General features: G+C 42.5%; 1 protein-coding gene across 2 annotated transcripts in view; it reads left to right on the top strand.

The window, feature by feature from the left end:
* The first annotated feature begins 9,780 nt into the window (after positions 1 to 9,780).
* Smad1 (SMAD family member 1) overlaps positions 9,781 to 23,776 on the top strand; it is a 74,137-nt gene continuing 60,141 nt past the window's right edge. Inside the window, exon 1 of one of the 2 annotated variants that reach the window (XM_063260818.1) lies at positions 9,781 to 10,031. The gene's annotated coding sequence lies outside the window, so the exon portion shown is untranslated. Of the gene's footprint in view, positions 10,032 to 10,908; positions 11,039 to 23,776 lie in introns of those variants that run through there. The other variant, XM_063260819.1, reaches the window with a different exon arrangement.

Here is a 23,776-nt window from a genome sequence, read left to right as displayed (position 1 = left end):
TAGCAGTGAGATTGTTTTACACAATAGCATAACTGATATTATGAAAATGTAAATAGGTAGAAGAAAGTCAACTAAATTATAATATGTATTTAGCATACTTTTTTGTACATGTACTAATACATGTGCAATATTTTAAGCACTTTAAATAGAAGCTTAGAGTCTCACCCATTTGAATTTGTTTGCATTTAAATGAACATCAGCAAAGTTAATCCATTTACAAATATTCATTGAGCATTTGTTGTGCTGTGTAACTTGTGCTAGATGTTTGGATAAATTGCTGCTTTCCAGCATCCCACAATGAGATGACACAAAGATAATTCATACATCCAGGTAGCATAGAGCTCTTACCAGGAGCCAGCACTACTCTAAGTACATCGTATATAATTGTCAGAAGCTTAGGAAGCGCAGGCTGTTGATCTCTCTTATAGCTGGAAAAGCAAAGAGTATGGGTTTGTTTGTCCAGATTCATAAAGCTAATCTGGCTCTACAACCTTGGAAACAATTGCAATCTTGGTTTGTAACAATGTTAAAATTATATACATATATACACACATATATATGTATGTATATGTATGTATATATATGTATATGTATGTATGTGTATATATATGTATATATATATATATATATATATATATATATATATATATATAGTTTGTTTGTTTGTTTTGTTTTATTTTCTGTCTTTTTGAGACAGAGTTTCCTGATGCAATTCAGGTTGGCTTTGAACTCACGTTGTACCTGAAACTGGCCTCAAACTCCCAGCAATCCTCTTGCCTCAGCCTCCTGAGCTCTGGGATTACAGGTATGTACCACTACTCCCAGCCTGTCATATATTTTAATGGTAACTTCAAATTTAAAATGCCAAATGTTGGGCCATGGATATAGCTCAGTGGCATAACATCTGCCTAGCAGACGTGAAGTCCTGAGTTCGATTTCCAGTACCCCCCCAAAAAAGTGCTTGCTTCATTAGCGCATATACTAAAATGCTAGATGTCATCACTAGTAGCTACTGAAAATGGTTTGTTTACTTTCTTTCTTTTTTTTCCTTGTAAATTTTGTCCTTAGATGATAAATGACTAAGCCAGATTATTGCATTTAAAGGCTGGGTATCACACTTTGTTGCAAGTTTGAGGCCAGCCTGAACTGACTGCAAAGTGAAATCCTACCTCAAAAAGACAAAAAAAAAAAAAAAAAAAAAAAAAAAAACCTCATTGTCTGTGTTGTCTCTGTCTTGGGCTTGTTTCTCAGATTCAATTGTTTCATTTTTGTTTTAGTTCTTATTGATTTTTTTAAAAATTACTTTTGTTTTACAATTAGGTAAAATATTTCCATGGTCAAAATCAAGTTTAAGAAATACACTGTTTTTAGGAAAATCTAGTTTCTTATATGTAATTTTTTTTTTAATCAGGGATTGAACCCAGGAACTTTGCACTAAACCCCATCTCAAACCCTTTATTTATTTATTTTTTGAGATAAAGTCTTGCTAAATTTCCCAGGCTGCCCTTGAACTTGTGACGTTCCTGCCCCAATCTCTTGAGTATCTGAGATCATAGGTGGGTGCCACCACACTCTCAGCCTGTAGGCAACATTTTTAAAAGTTTTACATTATCTTTTTACTAGAAGTGAGCATATATATGTATACTTTTTATACATAAATATGATATACTCTAAATACTTTCCCCACACTTTACTTCCTTAATATATTCTGGAGATTATTCCTGATAGCATTTAGATAAAGTCCTAATTCTTTATTACAGCTCCCGAATACTCCATTGTTAACTCAAATGGTCCTCTAGGGATGAAGAACTATTTCCAGTTTTTGAGAATGGAAGACTGACTGCTTATATGAATCTGAGCCATCCAAAAGAAAAAAGAAAGAAGTATTCATTAAGTTTGGCAATATGAAGGTCAATGAATTTTCAATAAGGGATAAATGGTGTATATATATATATATATATATATATATATATATATATATATACAACCTACCCAGCAGCTGGCAGTGGTGCCAGTGTACCAAGAATTTTTTTTTTTTGTCCCACTGCTGGGGATTGAACTCAGGGCTTTCACACATAGCTACATCTCCAGTCCCTCTTTTCTTTTCTTTTTAAAAAAATGTACCACCATGCCTGGCTGCAAGGATAGTTGCAATGGTATGACGTAAAAAGAAGTTGCATTGTAGTGGGTGACAGGGGAAAGTGGGATTTATGAAATGGAGAGAGCTGGAGGTATAAATGACTCTTTGGAGAAATGTGGATACAGCCAGAGAAATATTTAGGAACAGAAAGGGCTGTATTTTTGTGACTCTACTTTAGATGTTTACAAATGTTTATGTGAATGTGGTTTTAGGACGAGTACTTATTGTTTGGGAGAAAAAGCCAACTGCAGTTAAAAACCACAGGAAAAGAACAGGTGTCCCTGGTAGAGAAATTCACTTGTGCAGAGGAGTCTTGAGATTGTTGAGAGGGGGGAACACAAAATGTAAATGGGAGAAGAGCATCTTTTGAAAAATAGACTTCCTGAAATCTCTAAGAACTCATGGCACCATAGATGTCAACTAACTTTCACATCACCATCTTTGTCTTCTTGAAGCCCACAGTGAAAAGAGCATTAATCTTATCACTGCATTCTGTGGGCTTCCAGGCCATCATGCTCAAGAAGGTCCCAGTCAAGCCGCCATCTTGTCTTGTGACTACTGATGCCGTTGCCTCAAGCTTTCCCTCTCCATACTCCTGTAGTTCCCATTTTTCTACTGAGAAGTCAGGAAAAGGTAACCTCGATTCTGTCTCACTAGGTCTTTAAACCATTCAATGACTTCCTCTTATATTTAGAATGGAATTGAAGTCCCAGTGAGATATACAAATGGCCTCTGTAGCTTGTTCAGTGTTATCTCATTGTTCACATGTTCAAAAGTCTCCTCAGAGAAGCCTTCCTGGCCACCTTGTCCAAACAGAACTCCATTCAGCACTTAATATCATTATCACCTTACCCTATTTTGTTGTCTTCACAGCTTAAATGATCACTTCTTCACTTGTGTCCCAGCCTTTATCTCCCCAGTAGAAATACAATCACCAGACAAAGTAAAATTCACCAGTCATCCTGGTGCCTAGGGAGTGAGCCCAGGACTCAATAGGCATTCGATAAATATTTGCTGACTAAATTAATTTCTGTTTCACTTTTATGTGGACCTTGGTTAGTAACGATCCCATCTATTCTCTCTCTTGTGGTTTTTACACGATACAGTCTAACTTAACAGCCATGGCTTTTAGGGTCAATACAACTGCAGTGAATTTGACATGGATAAAACTTGAGTTTTATTGCCAAAAAAAATACAAACTTTAAGGGAGTTTTATTTAGGCAGTGTGGAGCAACCCTGGGATAACTGGAAAAAACCCGATCACCTGTCTCAAATGGAAAAGTGCAACACTAGCCTTTCTTTTGAAAGATGAGCTAATTTGGGGTATATGCTGATGCAGAGTGGAAGAATCCTTCAGGAAACCAGAAGGACATTCTCTCTTGTGAGTGGAGATCCTTTTTAATCCACTTATACAAGTAAATTGTAGCCTGTGATTCATCCTCTGAGCTCAGAGAGTTTCTCAAGGTTGCTAATTTGTATTGCACTTAGACGTACAATATTAACAAGACAATATGGCCACAGATCTAAGGCTAAACCTCCCAGTGTACTTTACAGACACTGAAGATCAAATGTAGACTCTCGTCTCTCTGACTTCTGATTTCAGTTCTTATTTGGTGTCCTATTTAAAAGAAAAAGCAGCCAAGATTTATAAGTATAGACCATCCTCCAAGAAGCCTCAACAAACAGTAGTTGAGTATGTATGATTCCACTAGATACCCAAGCCTTTTAGCCTGATCACTGTTTATCACTGCTTTTATTTTCAAATGAAATTCCTTTATTTATTTTTTTGTTTTGTTTTGCTCTCTCTCTCTCTCTCTCTTTTTTTTTAATCTTTTTATTGGTACCAGGGATCGAACTCACGACTGCCTACTTGCAAGGCAGGTGCTTATGCCGCTGAGCTAAATCCCCAGCCCCTGAAATTCCTTTATCATCAGTACTATAGTCAGATAATTCAAGTAAGTCAGAAAGAGTAAAAATTTTAAAAGAAATGTCTAAGGTACATGTTGTAGCACTGGTACATGACCTGTTTTCCAGTGCTTATTTCTAAAGATCCTAAATGCATTTTTATCTCACAGGCAAAATGACTTAGGTGGGTTCACGTTCACAACACTTTTTTTTTTTGTCTTTCTCCTGGTACCGGGGATTGAACTCAGGACTGCCTGCTTTCAAGGGAGGCACTTATGCCACTGAGCTAAACCTCTTGCCCCACTATTCACAACTCTTGAGGCCTACTTTTCGGTTTCTGGTTTGGCTCTTGAATTCATCCTTCTTACTGCCTCCTTTCAGGATATGCCAACTTCAGGTAACCAGTGCATTAAAAAAGTTCACAAAACAAACAAAAAACAAAACCCCGAAGCAGAACCATTATCTCTTAAAGACCAGCGTAAATCGTTTGGAGCATACTTCATTCATCCTTCACTTTCTGTCTCTCTTCCTCCATTTATTGCAGTAACAATTTTCTCACACTAAAAAATAACAAACATTTTCCAGCCATTTTTGCAAATCAAAAAGACCATAAAAGAGTTTTCACCAGTGATGCTAGGCAGATGTTGTAGTAGCAAAGAGAGCTGTAAAAGATGGTGTTGGTGAGTAACATCTTCCTGGGCTTTAGACTGAGCTCGCCTCTTTTGTCCTTACCTTTTTCTTTTCTATGGTGACTTGAACTACAGTAGCCATTTGTAATCAACCCTAAGGTTGAAGCAAAAATGAATCATAAACACTTTGGCCCTAACACCCTTGAGCTGTCTCCCACCACTGGATTTCTTATTTCATACATACATGGTGAGACAAACTCCTATCTTGTTTAGGCCACAGTTATTTAGATTTTATGCTAAAGGCAGCCAAAGGCAATCATTTAATGTGGGAAAACTTGCCAACTGATACAGACCTAGCATAAACTGCTACTGGAAGCAAAGCTGTGGAATTTTTTCTGGACATCATATAGGGATTTTCAAAAACTGACTAATTCCCTGGAGATCCCAATTTTATTCTCAGCAGGGCACCATGAAATTTAGTGAAGACAGTAGCCACCTGTAGTGAATGTGTACAGTTCACCAGAGACCATGTCAAGTACCTTAGAGGCATCCACACAGTTGCTGTGTGATCTTGGGGGCATGCCCCTGCTTCAGTTTCCTCACCCTGAAAGCAGAAGAAACAGTATCTATGGCCTGAGTTTGTTTTGAAGAATAAAGAAGTTCATAACATGCAAGGGGCTCAAAACAATGAGTGATAAATAGCAAATGTGAATGTGAGCTTCATAGTTGTTACCGTGGTCATTTTTTAACTTTTTATTGGTACCAGGGATCGAACTCACGACCGCCTGCTTGCAAGGCAGGTGCTTATGCCGCTGAGCTAAATCCCCAGCCCGTCATGCTCATTTTTTAAAAGTTTTGAGACATAGTCTCACTTTGTAGTGCAGGCTGGCCTTGAGCTCACTGCAGTGCTCCTGGCTCAGTCTCACAACTGCAGGGATTACAGGTGTGTGCTACCGCACCCAGCATCTTGGACAATATTATTGTCTTCTTGTCACCCACGAACCCTAATACAGTAGGCACTGATCTCATCTCTGTTGAGCAGCTTTTTGTCACTGGGACCAAACACTTGATACTGCCATGTAAAGGAGAGCTTTATTTTGGCTCACAGTTTTGGGGAAGCCAGTCTACAGTCTGCTGGCAGCAAAGCAGAAACACGGTGGAAGGGAAGATGGAGCAGGAACAGCTCACTTCGTGATGTCTAGGAAGCAGAGCAGAGGAGAAGAGTGCGCAGGAGTAAGGGACTGCGGGTGAGACACTGTATGTTTCCAAAGTTAGCACCAGGCACATCCACGAGTGTGCTTTTCGCATCTCTCAAGCCAAATTGATAATCAACATTAATCATCACATTATGCAAAGTTGAAGAAGACAGCACAGGAAAGTTCGGAGACTACCAGGAGAGGATGTCTCTCTGTGCTTAGCACTGCACCAGGTGAATGCTTAGCAACGTTTTGAGCATCCCATTATCAGACCACACCCTGGCTTTTATAAAAGGTTCAACTCTAGCAACTTACGGGGCTCACTAGGACCTTCAATCATTGACCCTGTCATCTTACCAGCTTCTCACACTCCTTTATGTCCTCATTCTCTCCTTGTCACACACCATCCTGTGTCACACCCTTGTTTGTTCCTTCCGTTCCCTGACATATTTGCCCTGTATAACACCCACCTGCAAAAGCCCCAGTCCTAGTTAACTCCATCTTTGCTTCTTTAGGGTGACTGAGGCAGGAGAACAATCCACAGCTATGCTAAACTGGGCTAAGCTCCAACAGGACTTTGACAGGGTTGCCCGGAAGTTCTGCCATGCCTCATACTCCATTCTCTCTCAGACTCTCCCAGCAGGCTCTTGTCTTTCCTTCCGTCATTCCATGTCTGCAGCCCCCGGGCCGTGCACACCCAGATCCCACACTGCCCTTCCCACCACTCAGTGCTCCTTGCTGCATCTCTGCATTCATCCCTGGATTGCTGAAGTAGACTTTCTCTTCCCTCTACTTAGGAAGTTGGAAACCCATCCCTCAGCTCACCCAGCTTCTTCCTCTTCCTTTAGGACACCTTATTGGTGAGGTTTGCCCTGCCCTACAGCAATAGTTACCACCCTCCATTCCCAACCTCTCTTTATTTTGCTGTTTCCATCACTGATATTACCACCTAATATATCTGTGTATTTATTTATCATCTGTTTCCCTTGATGAGGGCAAGAGATTTCACCTGCTTTGCTTGCTAGAGCGTCCCCTAACATTAGGACAGTGCTTGATTCATTCACTCATTCCACAGGTATTTCATAAGCTCCTGTTAGATACCAGGTACGTCATCGGTCACTGGGATGACAGAAGTGAACACAACAAGCCAAGAATTCTGCTCTTTTAGCTCAGCAATTAGACTATGCTTTAGTTTGGGTTTGGAATGTTCCCCACAGGTCGAGATGTTAATTCCTTGGTCCTCAGCTTGGCCCTGTTGAGAGGAAGGGGAAACTTTTAAGAAGTAGTACCTAGTGGGAGTTTTTAGGTCTCACTCTTAAGGAGGATTGTGGGATCTGTCTTCCTCTCCCTCCCTCCATCCCTTTCTCTCACAAACTGTCTCACTCCCTCTTCCTCCTTCTCCCTCTCTTTTTTCCTTCTCCTACTCCTCCACTGACTAGCTACCTTGAAGTGCTGTACTTTCTGCTGTCAACAAGCCCCAAAACAACAGGGCCAAATGACCATGGACTGGAACTCCTCAAACCATGAGCCAGAATAACCTCTTTTCTCTTTATAAGCTGATTATCTCAGTTGTTTTCAGTTACAGTATTAGAAAGCCCAACACAGGTCATGTGAGACATCCACAGCCAATCAGGAAAAGAGGATATCAAATGTGTGTGTGACAAGGTGAGGAGGGTGGGAGATATGTGTTGACAGTAGCCAGGGACACACCACTCTGAGGGACCATAAGAGGGAAGCGAGAGAATGAGCCAGTGGGCCTGCGTGGGATGGGCTTTCTAGAGCAGGGACAGCTAATGCACAAGACCTGAGATTGTTTCAGAAGACAGAGGAGGCTAGGATGATCTGCAGCAGGGAACAGGAGAGAAGGTAGGGGCCTAGGTTAGAGCACTAAAGGAGGGTGGAGAGGGAAGATGAAAGTTTTACACACATTGTGAGAGCTTTTATTCTGGGTAAAATGGGGAACTGCGGAGGAATGTTTAAAAACTGTAATACAATGGTATGAATAGACAGTCCACATTCAAGTTTTTACAACTGTCTCAATAAGGCACTTTTAAAAAGAGTTCACAAAATTTTATTACCACTTAAATAACTTGCACAAGGGGCAAAATAAATTTCATACTGTATATAATATTAATAATTACCATTTGGGGCCATGAGGACTGCACTAAGAAAGGCCATCTATAGCTTTTAAAAAGTTTATAATGACATTATAAATGTCACTTTACAGCTTCCCCCTTCATGACCAAGGAAGAATCATATGTTCCACTTGGTTGTCCTGTCTTTAACAGTTTTACAGGAGCAAAATTCACATACTGTATAATTCACTCACAATTCAATGGCTTTTAGTATATCGAGGGTTTTACAACCAGCACAAGAAACTAATTTTAGGACACTTTTATCACCCCACAAGGTTTAGTTTTTACTCCTAGAACCCTCAAACTTCCAACAGCAGGTGATGACCAAATTTTTTGTTTCTATCGACTTATCTGTTGTGGATAGTTCACGTAAAGGAAGGGAACAAAATGTGTTTTTGCATCAACTTTCTACTTTGCAGAGTATTCTTAAGGTCCATCTGTGCAGCCCGTGTTTCCTTTTTATGACTTAATAATGTCCCCTTGTATGGATATACCTCATTCTATTTATCCAAGGAGGGTTCCGAGCAGGGGAGTGACTTGATCGGAGTGGCATTTAACAAGGCTTACTCTGGCTGTTGCTCCAAGAAGCAGAGAACGACCAACCGTGCCAAATGCTGCTTTTAGGGAAAATCAGATGAGGTCCAAGAATTGACCAGTAAGTGCTCAAATAGTTTAATAAAGCAAGGAATTTAATTAGCAGAAATATTCTGATGTATAATTTATAAATGGTATTTTATGGGGTTTGTTGCATTTCTTTTGAATAATTAAATGTGGGATGCAGATATAATAATTAAATCATTAATGAGTAAGAGTTTTAAATGGAATGCTAGACATGTAAAGGTACAGGAATAACTGGAGAGTACCATTAATTTACCGTGGTCTTTGATATTTTCTTTATGTCTCTGGTAACGACTCTTGCTTTATGTGAAATTTATTCTTCAGAACAAGTCATCTTTAAACATAACTCAACATTATGGTAATTATCCAAGACTTCATGCCAGACACCCACCCAAGGGAAAATGTTGACGGTTGCAAAAAGATATTTTCAGTGTCTATGCAGATCATCAGGTAGATAGGAGTTCAAATTGCTTTTGTTGGGGGGAGGGTTGGGTCACCTAAAAACTGTAGAAACCGGACCAAAAATTGAAGCGTTGTTGAGAGACTGTACCTCTCCATGGTCTCGGTCATTATTTGGACCAACAAAGTTTACCCAACCAAATTAGAGGACCCCGGTTGCCCCCTGACGCATTTATCAACGCGGGAGTTGGTAATCACGCAGGCGGTAGGTAATGGGCTATGCAATTCTGGGGCCTGCAGATCACCGGGGAATGAATGAGGAGCAATGAAAACCAGACACAAAAAGGCGAGTCCAAAATGCATTCTGCCTTTGGAGGACGACGCGGCGGACGCGTTAATGAACGTTTCAGAAAATAAACACACGGAGCATGGAACTTGAGGAGCAGACACTGCAGCAAGCCCGCTCCGCCCGGACTCAGGGAGGCAGGGCTGGGAGAGCCACCGCGCCGGAGAGCGGCTTCCCCTCGGCCTCAGCGGGGCGCGGGGCCGGGGCGGAGGCTCGGGCCGCTCCCCCGCGCCGTCTGCGGGTCCCCGCTGCGCCGCGCTCGCGCAGGCCGGGCCGGGAATTTGGAGAGGATCCCTGGTCGCGCGGCGGCGGCGGCGGCGGCGGCGCGCGGGTGCGCGTGTGAGCGAGCGAGCGAGCGGGCGGGCGGGCGAGTGCGCCGGGTATTGGCAGCGAAGGAGTGGAGGCTGGGCGGCTCCGACTCCCTGACGCCAGCGCGACCAGATCAATCCAGGCTCGGGGAGCGAGCGGGCGGGCGGGCGGACGGCGGAGGAGGCGGCGGCGGCAGCAGCGAGGCGAGCCGCGGAGCCCCGGCTGCGGCGCGGGGAGAGACCTGACCTGGGAGCCGAGCGGAGCGCAGCGCAGCGCCCGGCCGCAGCGAGCGGGGTCGCGGGACCCCGCGCCGGGGCCTCGTGCGTCCGCGCGGATGGGCGCGCCGCCAAGCCGGTAAAGCGAGACGGGCTGGATCCCTCGTCCCTCCGCCGCGTCCCCGCGCGCCCGGCCCTGCGCCTCCTCGCGTGGGGCGGGCCGCGGACCCCACCATGATGGCGCCTCCGCTCGAGCGCCGAGAGCGAAGCTGCCCCCGCCCGGCCGCCCCTCGCCCCGCTGCTTCCCTGCGGCTTTGTGGGGTGCGCGGCGGCGGGGAAGCCTCGCCCCGGGCCTGCCCGCCGCAGGACCTCCGGGCCGCCCCGCTGCATGCTCTCCGGCCGAGGCCCGAGCGCGCGGCCCGCGGCCCCATTGTGTCCCGCGCCGGCCCGGCGGGGCGACCCGTGCGGGGAGTCCGAGCCCCGCGGCCGGCGCTGCCCTTTCCGCGCCGGGGGCAGCGGGGGGTCCTCGGGGAGGGGACACCGGCGCCCTGGGCCCCTTGGCATCTCGCGCGGGCTCCTTTCTGTGCTCGGGGCAGTCTGTTGGGGGTCGAGGTCAAGGAAAGTTCGCACCGAAATTCCCTCTAATTTATTCAAAGGTTTGGCGGTGGCGGCGCGTAATTTTTTTCTCCCCTCTTCCGCCTACATCCCCTGCGTCTCCCGGTGTCGGCTCATTCCTTTCCCTTTACCGGATTCGATGGCCTCACTGCCTGTGATTTCGTGAGTTCAGTTCGGCGTGGAACAACTGTTCCTTTACTCTGCACCCTGCCTTTGTTAGTGTTGCTCGGGGGTTGTTTGTGGATCAAGGTGCGGGTGGTGGGTGTGAAAGAGACTTGTTTTCCTAGTTACTGAGTGTGCGTGGAGACTTAGAGGGTTCCTGGGTGATCTTTGGGAAGGGAGGAGGAACAAATGCCTGCCAGGTCTCACACCTACAGTAGCTGCGGCTTTTGTTTATTCAGGCACATGCGATTAAAAAAAAAAAAAAAGAAAGAAAAGAAAAATACACCATGCAAGATAACCAGTAAGGAGCTTTCCTTCTGAAAAGCCAGGCCTGCCTCAGAACCATCTCCTGAGAAAGCATCAGTTTTTGTGAGTGCTGTGACAACCGGCCTTTTTCTTTTCTCCTCTGTATTCTTTCCATTGTATCTTAAGTTTCAAAGTGCGGGGTGATGCAGAAGTTGCGGGATTTCTGTTGCTGTGTCTTCCTGTGGCGACACGCTCAGCGGTGAAATCACAGGATGCCCTCGTTTTAGAACATCCCTGTCGCGCTGGAATTGCCTGCCATGAGTAAAGCGCCCACACCTTAGCGATACAATGAGAAAACTGTTCCCTTCTTAGGTTCATTTTTCATCTTGTTTATAATGACCCCCTTGAAATTGTACTGGAGGCAAGTGAGCTAGCTGTATTGGAACCATTATTTAAAAAATAATCCAGGCAGAACCGGCATTGACTGCCCCAGCGTTTTCAATTGGTGTAAATATTTTCCCATCAGCATTACTCTGATGTAGGTGCCAGGCCTAAATAGGCTGTACTGATTAAAGTGTTTGTCCTCCTCGCTCCCTCCCTCCCTCGTTCCCATTTGCAGTTATTTGATATTTCAGTGCAGGTGGTGTACCATTTGTGTAACACTGCAATTCTGGAGAAGCTGTAAACGGGGTCCTGAGAGATGATTTTTCTGGAGGTGGGTGATGCCAGAGCCTCCAGGGGATCCAGACAGGATCAGGTTTCTTCTGAGGGTAGGGATTTGTCCTTGATTTAGTTTTGACCCCTGCAACCATAGGTATGTAACCAAATACATTTTTTCTTTTGCCTTTGGTTTTAATCGTTTGAAGAGCTGATAGCCTTTGCATTTTTTTAAAAGGCAGTAATACATGTTAACTTCTTACACTTCTTGGAACACAATTTTTTTTCCTGCTAAGTTCATTAAAGCAATAAGAGGAAGTAATTCTCCCTTTCTCAGCTACTGCTATTATTTAAAAACTAAATTTTGGTGTAGTTTTGATTTCTAGCTATTCTGGGTTCAAGATAAAATTTAATAACTAAGTAGAATAGAAAAAGAATCAACCTGAGTGTAATTAGACAAGCGTATTTAAGCTGCAGTGGCCTACATAAGCAAGGCCAAGTTGCATGTGTATAAAAGATCTCATTTGTGTAGTCTCACAAGGCTAATGGAGACATCACTGAGGCCTTATAAATAATGTAAGTTGTGTATAATGTAGAGTCTCCAGAGACGGCAGAGAAAGCATCATTACCAGCCTTTTCAACCTGCTTGAGATCTTAAATTGATTTACAGCACTGAACTGGTGCAAAATGATACATCAGGATGACATGGGGTCAGCCTGTAAAAGTCTATGATGTCAGCCTATTAGTTCAGTCATCATAATTAAACCATATTACAGGGGCAGCTAAGCAGGAGTCTGGCGTTATACTTCAGATATGGGTGGTACATGGATTTTGTTATAGCAGAATAGCCGAGATGGCAGAGAATACCAGTGTTTCTGAAAGAGGGAAACCACAGAATTGTGAATTTCTGGGGCAAAAAATTGAAGATAAATGTGAGCAGTCTTCACTGAATAAGTAGCTTTCCATTTGGTGGTGTAGAGTCAGATATTTTGGGGGTGCTTTGATAAGGACCTTCATAGTTCTGGTCCGTGTAATAAATCATGCTTTGTGTGAACTTGAATTTAACTTGGCCTTAGGGACCTTTAAAATATCAGAGTTTCACCTATTTTATCTCTGATCTTGTTACTAGCGTTGAGTTTGTGCTGCACTGATGTATGAGTGAGATAAAATGCTATTTCTTGAACTGATCATAGGTACTAGGCCTCTACTGAAAACAAAACTTTGAATTGAATTTATGAGCAAATCAGGAGAAGACCCGTATTTCTGTAAATTTCTATAATCTTTATTCAGTTGATGGATCTCCAAGAATGTGTTGTCCAATAAAGTAGCCATAGCAGGGCCAGGGATTTAGCTCAGTGGCTTAAGTGCCTGCCTGGCAAGTGTAAGGTCTCTGAGTTCAATCCCTGTACCAAAAAAAAAAAAAAAAAAAAAAAAAAAAGAAAGAAAGAAAGAAAAAAGTTATATCTATTGGTTTAAATTAAAATTAAACTTAAAAAAATCATTTTCCCCAGTAGTATCCACATTTCAAATGCTCAGTGGCCACATAATTGGATTCTGTATATCGGGTCAAGGCCCCCATATTGGATTATGTATGTAGTAGAGCGCCCACATCCCCGAAAGTTCTGCAACACCAGTGATGGCAAACTTACCATACGTGTGCTGCAGTGTGGGGTGTGTTATGACTGAAAGCTCTAAAAGGTTCGCCATCAGTGTCCCAGACTGCGCCACCCAGGACCTTTATGTGTGTTCTCACTGGTTCCCTCTCTAATCAATCTGTAGGGTCCAAGAAAAGTTATGTGTACCTGTTAATTTTATTATCAACTACCGGTTTTTATTAAAAAAGATGGTTTGGAAGTGATGGTTGAAGCTACTGGATAAAAATGAAGTTGACTTTTCTGTAGATATTTATTGTTAGTGTCGTGGATCGTTAATTTGATTTAGATCATTGGACAGAAGAGATACTGCCAGTAATTGTTTCTGCATTTTCATTTTGTGCCAGGCATTTTTTGTAATAGTTACAGTCTCATGTAGGCTTCAAAACTTCTAAGGACTGTTACCACGTTTATAGGAAAAGAAACTGAGGCTAGTGATTCAATGTCTTGCCCTGGGCTGCATAACTAGTGAGCGATTATTATTTATAATCTTAGTTGGGATACGAATAAGGCGGTCTGACTCGTTCTGAACTGCATTTTGGGAGTTTTAACCCAGAGTTCTCCCATGGGCATTGTGCTACTGGGCTTCGCTATCCCAGGCTAGCTGTCACTTTGCTTTTATATTTTAGGTCTTGAAAACAGCCCTCTTTGTGATTTTTCTGGCCTGTTTTTCTGCCATCTTTAAGCATTTGAGGGGGGGGGATAAAATTAGTACTTATCTAAATAGCACATGATTCAAAGAATAAATCTGACATAAAAGTAATGAATTTCAAAGCCGGTTAGTTTTATCTCTGCTTTTCTGCATAATTCCCACTGTTTCCCTCCTGTGTTTGTTTTCGTGTATGATCACAAACTGATAGTACTGACAAGGAAAGTTCTAGTACCTCAGTTTATCTGTTTCATCAAAATTATTCTGTTTTCCCTGCGCAGTTAAACAGTATATCTTGAGATAAGAATTTAGTTCATTGCAAATTCTTTGAATATTTTTTTTTCAGTATTTGGTGTCTACTCTTGTGTGATATGTTACAGTTCACTTGTTCCTCTGAGGGGGGAGTCAGCGAGACAGGGCTGTTTAAGAATCTGATGAAACTGTGGACCCTATTGTGGATCCCAGCCTCCTATCCAAAAACGTTGATACACACTGATGAGTTTGTGTGTCCACTTAAATACCCCAGTTGCATGACCTTTCTGGTGACGCATCTATAGGACTTGCCTTGCCATGTGCATCCATAAACATTAATACTTAAATTTCCCATTTGTAGAATACAGATACAGCATGTGGTATTCAGAGCTGCTGCAGAGATTTCCTCATGCAGTTGCTTTATATTAAGGTGAGGAACCTGAGACCTGGAGAAGATACCTGGCTCGACAGAAGTCACCCATCTGGTGACTGGGAGCAGGGAAGCCAAGCCTTTCTCCGTCTAAGTGTTGGTGAACAGTCATGTGTTTCTTTTTTATTCCCATGCTCACTGTAATGCTGAGGCTTTGGGTTGAGCTTACCCGGTATCATTTGGAGAGGAGAGAAAAAGAGAATTTTTTGGCACGCTGCTGGCATTTGGTACTTAATACTATTTGAGCTAAGTAGGAATCAAGTCTGACAATCATAGAGAGATGTTTGTTTTCTACAGATTAAAATTGATTCTTTTTTCATTTTAGAGATGGAAAAGAAAAGGCGAAGGTCTAATGTAATCAGCGGGACCTTATTAGAAAATGGGAGATGCAAGTTTGTACATCCTTCAAATAAAATCAGACAGTTCTGACTTACAAAGAAATACATAAGTCTTCTCTCTTGACTCTCAGAAACAGATTAGATTTCGCACCCAAAGCTAGAGTTGCAGTTTTAGGAAGGCCTACAGGGGACTACTTAGACATTGAGAAAGGTCTGAAAAGGAAGGATAATTTAACTATAAAAAGGAGGAGAAAAGAATCACTGTAAGTCATAAAATGGCTTTGATGAAATGCACTGATACTTCTGCTGTGGCTTTAGTTTTTGGTACTAAGGTTGCAGGGTGTATTTTGAAAACAAAAGGGTCATTTCCTTGCTCCAGCTGAAGTCTGATTCTCTGTATGCATTTTCTGCTATAATCAGGTAGTACAAATATTCAGTATAATCTAATGATCTGATTTGCGGCAAAGATACCTTAAGTATTTTTAACATGAACTGTGCTATAGCTTTTTTTTTTTTTTTAAGAAAAAGATAAAGCTAAGTAGTGTGCATTGAAATCTAATTTAAACCCTTCCTTTATGTGTACATTGAAGTGGTGTCAATTTTATACCATAGTTAGTTCTACAGGCCAAAAAGAAAAGAAAAAAAATCCGGGAAGAAAAACAACATTTACAGCTGTTACTTTCGGAAGCAAGCCCACTCTCTAGAACATTCATTTGTGCAGGGGATACTGTCTTTCTTTCAGGAACAGTTTCACCCCAGAGACTACACTAGAGTTTTAGAAAGGTACTGGGAACTGCAGTATTTGACCAATGTAGCATCTGTGTAATTTTTATTATAAGGACAGCATTAGTGAGGATTCCTTCTTTAGAAGGTGAGTCTGCCTAATCTTTCTGCTTGGTGCTTAGTGTTTGGCACCTGGTTTGTGATTTTTAACTGGTGTTTTTGTTTTGTGCCTGAATTTAAAGAAAAGAAAAGACATACAAGGAGTGATTGAAAAATACAGTTAATATTTAAATTTTTAAAACTTACTACAGTAAAAGAATAAGTGTGTTTGAAGCAAGGGGGGAATATGTCTTTTACTATATGTTGAAATTTCTTCACCGTATTTCTTTATCATGCCATGTATACAAACAACCATAAATCATATGTATATATGCTTTTACACTTGGAATGTAAATGAATATTCACTGTCACACTTAAGAACAAGGGGATAAAAGAGTACTGATTAAAAAATATGTTTCATACATAATTTCTTAATGCTTGATTTGCGGTTTCCCCTTACTTTAGGGCTTCCTTATCAAAGATACTTTTTTCTTATGGTCTGTATTAGGATATAGTTACTCAAAATTCATTCATTTTTCTCTTCTCTACTGTAGTTTCTTTGCTGTGTACTTATGCGAAATGAAAAATTTCAGATCTGTATGTCTTTTTGTCCTTTTAACTTCAAACACTAAGAAAGAAAAACGAACTAATCGTCTTCAGCTATTATAACTAAGCATAAATTAAGTCATTCACTTAGCTAAATGCATGATCTTTTGTTTAGATTGAAAGAAAATATCTCTTAATGAAGGAGGGATATTAAATATGCCCTTACTTGATAACTTTGGTGCAGTATTATAAGTATATGCTTCATTCATTCCTTGAATATTTATTAGTTCTAAGAAGCTCAATAATTAGTAAGACATATAAAATGAATAATTAGATGGTAGCATGGTGGCACACACCTGTAATCCTGCACTGTGGGAGAGTTTTGAGCCCAGCTTAGACAATGCAGTGAGCACTTATCTTAAATTTAAAAACAAAAACGTTTTAGGAAATAGTTCAGTGTGAAGGCCCTGGATTCAATCCCTAGTGTGGGGTGGGAGAGGGGAGACCATTTAAATGCAACAACAATGTAAGAATTGTTACAGGGTTAACAGGAGTAAACTGTGTGACAAGTCACGTGAAGACCTCTGTGGTAGGGAAGGACATGTGTGGTTTGCATAGGTGGAACTAGTTGGCATGGAGATTGGGATGTAAGCACAAATGTCGAATAGCTCTGGAACAGCACTTTCCAGTGGAGTATCTGTAGGAAATGTTCTGTGTCTGTGCTAACACAATAAGCAGCAAGTAGCTAGTGAGCACTTAAAAGTGGCTAGTTCAACTGAGAAACTGCATTGTTTGGTCTCACATGCTTCAGCAGTCACCTGTGGCTGTCATCTGGAGCAGCACAGAGCTGCAGAGCACAATGAGCCTTTCTGCCTGCGCCCAGGGGGTATTCCCGGTGGAGCTCAGAAAGGGGCAGAGGGAGGGCGGAGGAGACCTTTGAATGGTCCAGTTGGGGTGAGGATTTGAGGGCCTTTCCTTGCTAGAATGGGATAGCATTTGCAAAGTCGCTGGAAATGTTCAGACATGAAGTTTGGGTTGGAGAGCACAGAGCCTGGATACCAGCAGATAGAAAGCCAGTGAGTTAACTGTGTGATGATAAATCTCTGGTGAAGGTAGAAGTGGAAACAGAGGTCATTTTATGTAAAAAAAAGATAAAAAGACTTGGTGATTGTGTGGCTGTAGAACAATGAAAGAGGGCTAGTTGGTCCTTAAGTTTCTAATCAGTGGCTGGAAGATTAGTGAAGCAGTACTTAATAGGAAAAAACTGATTGTAGAATTAAGAACAAATTAGAATTGATGTGTAGAATTTAAGGCAAGGAATTAACTAGAAGTGTTACACAGGTAGGTTGGAGTCTGACTAAATTTCCGGAGAAGCTTGGAGCTTAGTGTGTGGACACTTGACTGTCGTGTGCCCAATCTGGGAGACTGCGGAGGAAAACAAAGCTGGTGGCTGACTTTTCCATTGGAGCCTATGGTTGGGAATTCATAAAGCAGAGGCATATTCAAAGTAGGCAGAAGAAGGAACTGGACGAAAAGTGTGGGGTCAGAGGAGTGGCGAAACCAGGATCTGGGAAACAGCTCCAGAAGTAGGTGTGCAGGGGGAAAAGGATTCTTCACGGTAAAGGAGAAAAAGTCAGAAACCAATGAATGTGGTTGCAGAGAAAGACTGAATATTCTAAGAGCTGCAGAATAGATTCTAATGCTCCTTCAAGTGATGTCTTTCAGAATAGATGAGACATCATCCTATTTGAAGGTTAAAGGAAAGCAGTTAATAGCAAGCAGTTGATGGAGTTTGTGACCCTGAGCACAGATGACAGAACAGTGTAGTGATGCCTTTATGGCAAGGTGGGGTTGAAACAGGAGGAAGCAGGATGGGGCCAGGTCAGAGCTCACATCGGCCTGTGCCCATCCTCCCTGAAGGTGAGGGAGTCAGCAGGTGTTAGGGGAAGTTCAAGAGTAATGGAAAAGTTTTGAAAGACGTTGTAGTTAGCGTGCCCAGGGATTACTGAGAATACAGATTGCAAACAGTAGGTGTGGAACCTGGAGTGAAGTAGGAGGCTGCGTGGAAGAGGAGGTAATTGCTACTTTCTCGTAAGACTCTGGCGTGGTAGGCCTACAGACAGCAGGTGGGTTCAGGGCTGGGGCTCTAGAGTCACATTGCCTCGGCTTAAGTCCAAGCCCCGGTACTCATTTGCTTTGTGACTGGAAAGCCACCATTAACTTAGATTCTGCCTCATTTGGAACAGAGATAATAATATCAGCTTCAGGATTGCTGCGAAGACGAAATGAGTTGTTCTTCCATGTATCATCTGATCTAAGCGCGGATAATTGTCAGGTGTTACTTCATGTGCTACTCAGGAGGAAAAAGACTAAGTTAAACATGACATGCCATGAGCTGTCACTGGCTTCAGGAGTGTAAAGTGGTGTTAAGTTTAACAGGTGCATCTTATAGTTAGTGGAGAACAGACCCTATAAAACACTTAGCACAGGACCTGGCGCATAATAAGCACTCAACTATGTTAACCACTTATACAAATCAGTGTTTTCTAAGAGTCTAGCTTGTTAATGAGAGCAATTTTGAGTCCAGTCAAGATAAGCGAGTCATGATAGAAGCAGCCTCATTTCACTGATTAGTGAAAATCCTGGTAATGAAATTGTGAAATACCAAGTTTGTGAATTTGTAAGTAGAGCATTTCCCTGATAGTTCTAGATTTAAAAAAAAATTTTTTTAAAAACAAAATATAGTAATTAAGCTAGAGAAGAATCCCTTTAGTGATTTAAAGAAGTTACTTATGTTTCCCAGGGCTTTAAAAAATACAAGTATTTTGAATTTGTCTATCGGTTTTCTATAGCATTTATTAGTGTTAAAAATTTTTAGTTAGAGCAACATGCTCAGTGCAGAAAAGTTCTAGCGCAGATTCTTGACATCTTGTTCTGTAAAATGGGAGAGACTTGATTTGTGCCGGTTTGAGGGGGTGATTAATCGCCAGCTTTGGAGCCCCTCTAAATGTGGCAGAAATCCCAAAGGGAAAAATTTTATGGATTTGACAGCATTTATGTAACTAAACATAAAGCAGATTTCAACAAAAAACACTACCTCAGTAGGAAAAAAACTGAAAAAGAATGTGAGCAAGCAATGTAGAGACAAATGAAATCCACACTGATAACCATAGAGTGTTCTGTACTCCGGATCAGACTTGGTACTGCAATGAGAATGCTGTCTCTTTAACGTTATGATGTCTCTCTTGATGGACCAGAAACTGAAGGAAAGAAAACCAGCATTGCCCAGCATCGTCGCAGGCCTGGGGTTCAGGAGGAGCACAGTGGATTCCAGTCGGACTTCTAGAGGCTACCCTTTCGGTCTGTTCCTTGGCATCACCCTGCTTCCCTCTGTGATGTGATCTTGGGTCAGGAGTCTCCTGATTATAACGTAAAGGGTTGCAGGGATGTTGTCATGCCTTTCTCGTCAGCTGGCCAGAGGGACAAACCTTAAAGATACCCATCTTCCCTAGAAACGAGCACTTTGAAATAGGCTTTTTTCTCTCCTTGTTGTCATGTTCGATTTTTGTAGTGGCATTTACCCATTCTTGAGAGACACAATGATGTCTCAGAGTACATTTTGATTCTTCAGGTGGACTGGTTTATAAGGCATTAAGACAAAAGTGTGAAAAATTTTCAAGTATGATAAAACCTCTTAGAAAAACATTTTTTAAATGTTAGGCATCAGCGTTTAACTTTGCAGATTTTCTCTTAGGCATATTAGTGGCTTTTCACGTGTCGCCCGTGAGGAGCAAACCCACTGGTGATGGGGAGGAGCCTCACACTGACTGCTTTGCCTTCCTGCTCACGTTAGCGCTTACCTGGCCCCTGGACAGACTGGAAGCTGCCCCCCAGTCTCCTTTCGTTTAACTGACCTGACAGTATCTCAGGGTGGGAGTTAGAAGTCTCGCCTGCGTGCTTGCCTCCTGACCTGCCACCATCCCCCCTGTTCCTAAGTCCTTTCTGATGAGTGACCGGTGGGTGGTAGGTGCGCTGCACAGCGCGGACTTGTGACTCACACTCTTGAGGAGTTTGCGAGGAAGAGGAATGCTGGGAACGCCATCGCGTTGCAGTTGCTCTTCATGATGGGCAGTAATGACGCAGTGAATGTTGCTGCAGAGATTGCACATTTACCCTTTCTTAAACTCAGGACTGCTGATAGTATATAGCTTGGCATTTTGTCCATTTACGGCTTCCTGTTTTGCTTTTTGCCTATTGTTACCTTTGCTGTCTGGCTCAATTAGTAACAACCTCTTTATTTTCCTGTATTGATGTTTGTGTGCTGAGCACTTCAGTTTCGTTTGTTCAAGCTGGAAGGAATGTTGAATTGGTTTTACATTTTTTCTATTAAGTGTGAACACAGTTAACTTGATTATCATTTAAGTGATTGGCACGAAAACCGTGTGGCATTTGTTTCATTTAAACAGTAGAGAGTTGATAAATTATGTGGGATAAGATGTTCTGCATTCTAGAAAAGCTTCCTTTAAAAACAGCCCATCCTAGCTGGGTGTGTGCCTGTAATTCTGGTGCCCTGCGATGCCGAGACAGGAGGTTCATGAAGTCTGAGCCCAGCCTGGGCAACTCAGTGACTTGGCAAGATCCTGTCTTAAAAAAAGAAGGGTTTGGGATGTAGCTCCGTTTGAAGGCCTTGAGCTCAGTCCACAGTAACACACACACACACACACACACACACACACACACTGGTATATCCTTGATGTGGGGTATCACTTTTTAAGTCAGTATTCAGCAAATATCTCATGCAGCTCTGCTGTGTACCCAGGATCTGGCTGTGTGTACAATGAGCAAAAAAATATGTAAAGATGGTCTTTCCCTTAAAGGAGCAGGCTATCTGGTAAGAAGAGATGATGATAACTATGAAAAGTTAGAAGATAAACCATGCTTGTTAACGTTACATAGTCTGAATTTGAGAGACTATTTGCAACCCAGAGTTGGAATAGTCTCAGAAAATCAAGGGATTAGGAGAGAAGTTTTCTTGCAGTTGGTAGAGCTTTTACTTCCTGCCTCCTTTTCAAACTGAGTTTATTGTGTCAGCGTGTTATTTAGTCTGTGTATTCACTGTACATCTCTTACAGAGTTTGGTGAAGTTAGGATAAGAGATCATAACTGTAGGATGTGGGCTGAGGATCTCATCACTTTGAGGAGCTGTACTAACCTGCTTGGCTAGTCTGGCTTCAGCTCTGACACCTTTTAATTCACAAACCATATTCTCTGGACTCAGTCCCTCGAGGGTATGGACATTGCCTTTGTGATCTTCGTGTTAGTGTGTTCCTCTGCACAGTGGTTTCCACCCCATCTGCACCTCAGTGTCCCATGAACAGTTAGCATCACAGAAGTGGCCGGCCCAGCCCCAGGAGCCATTGCGGGGTTAGAGCAGGGAGCTTTGGAAAAGCGCCACCAGGATACACAACAGTGTGAAGAGCCGTTGGCCTGAAACACAGCAGGTACTTTTCTGTGCTGGTGTTTTGAAAAACCTAGCAGGAGATGCATAGGGTGTGTTGTGGGTATGAGCCACGCGTGTCTTTCTTTCATTCTCAGCAGTGCCTGCAGAGTTTGATCTTGTAAGTGATTGAAGCACACTGTTTAAATGCTGAGGATTGACTGACTGGCTCCTTTTTGTTTGTGGAGAAGAGAGTTAGAAAAGATAGGAGTTTGATAGCTTTCTCTTTTTTCTTGAAAGAACTAGCAATTCCTTGAATCTGCAACTCTAGAAGTTCAGTGAAACCAAACTGCTGAGGACCGTGATACTCAGCCTACTTAGAGAAAAGAGGAAAAGTATGGTAGATTACAGCTGTGGTCCACCTGGCAGTGTCTGGGAAACATTTTGGGGAGGGGGTGCAATGGACATCTGGTGGATAAGGCCAGGGATGCTTTGCTGGACTCCTGTGAAGCTACATTTGAGAAACCTTGGGGTGTGGCTTCGGAGGCAGGTGGGATAAAGGCTGGTGTCACTTAGCATCTGCAGCAGCAGGAGTGCCTTATCTTTGCCCTCTACTCTGCATCCCCAGAACCTGAATCGTGGAGGGAGCAGGCAGCACTGTGACTTACAGCTGTGTTGGGTGTGACGACAAATCCTGTTTGCCTTACGTACATAGAATGCTTGAAAGAATTCTTGAAGTATTCTCTCATGAGCAGCCGTCATCTGTTCCACATTGCCTTGATTGGAAAATTGTCACCACTAACAAGAACATGAGCCTGTAATTTTTGTACCATTTTCTTTATAATATAAATAACTAGTGGGGATATAAAGAAAATGACTTTCATAAAGGGAGTTAATTTTATATTCCACATATTTGTCAATGAAAAAGGAGTGGAACCCCAGCATGGACTGTTGGTGTGAAGGAATAGTGCCAGTTTTTGTTGTTGTTGTTGTTGTTGTTGTTGTTGAATTATAGCTTATCGCTTCTTAAACTCATTTGAACTTTGGATTAAAATGAGTTTGATTTTGCTGCCTTGATATAAGTTGCAGTTTCTGCATGTTCTAGGAAGGTGAGCATAATATGTTGAGAAGGAAAGCAACAACAAATACAAAACTAAATTAGGGAAGGGATTAAAGCAAAACCTGTGTCTGTTGGTTCTGCTTTATTCCGCAGAGGAGGAGGTGGTTTAGGAGAAGCAGGGGATGGGCGGTCTTGGCCAGTTCCTTGCCTTTGTGTCACTCAGTGTTGGCACCTCTAAGATGGAATTTACCTTAGAGGATTCTCCTAAGGATTAAGAATGCTGGTGCATGAAAAGTGCTTGGTGTTTCTGGAGAGCAGTGTTGGAGATAATGAGATGAGGGTATGTTCTGGTTCTTTCTGAATACTTGACCTGTGCTGAAAATTGATGGGAACCACAAATTTATGTGGCGTTTCCCACAGAACCACCTATACAAGATTCTCTTTGAAGTTGGTGGTGAGAGTGGGGCAGACTTTCTGAGTCTTCAGATTGGAGCCTTTGTGTTTGCATTGCAAGTTCCAAAGCAACAACATTTTGAAACCATAGGAGATGTTGTAGCAAAGGAAGGCACAGGGGTTGGCCACCCTGCCTGCATCTGTGTTCCTCCTTAGATGCATACCCCAAACATTGTCCTGGGACCCTTATCACAGTCTGTCCTACTCCCCCAACTTTATCGGTGAGAAGTGCATTATATTCATTTTCTCCCCCCCCCCTCACCTTTGTGTCTGTGGCAGAATTTGCTCAGTAAAGAATTCTTGGAGACTAAAGCTCTCTGAGAAGTGAACACATACAGCAGGAGAAGTTGGGTCCTGATGCCTTCTTAGCATACCTGGCGTTTTCCAGCCTGACCCAGTGATGAGTAAGTCACTCTAGGAAAATTGTTGGGTAGGACTGATCTGAACATGGGGTCAGAGGCCAGCAGTGGCTAGAGTTAGGGTGCCAATCTCACCGGATTCTGTAGACAGTGCTTGCTTACATCTGCAACATTATTTCTCTAGAATCAGTGAAAACCTTTGCTTC

Source organism: Cavia porcellus, unplaced genomic scaffold (assembly GCF_034190915.1).
Source record: "Cavia porcellus strain 051 isolate PalLab524CR breed Dunkin Hartley unplaced genomic scaffold, mCavPor4.1 scaffold_14, whole genome shotgun sequence".
Taxonomy (NCBI): Eukaryota; Metazoa; Chordata; class Mammalia; order Rodentia; family Caviidae; genus Cavia; species Cavia porcellus.
The sequence above is the reverse complement of the archived record's forward strand: the minus strand, read 5'-3'. Positions and strand labels throughout refer to the sequence as shown.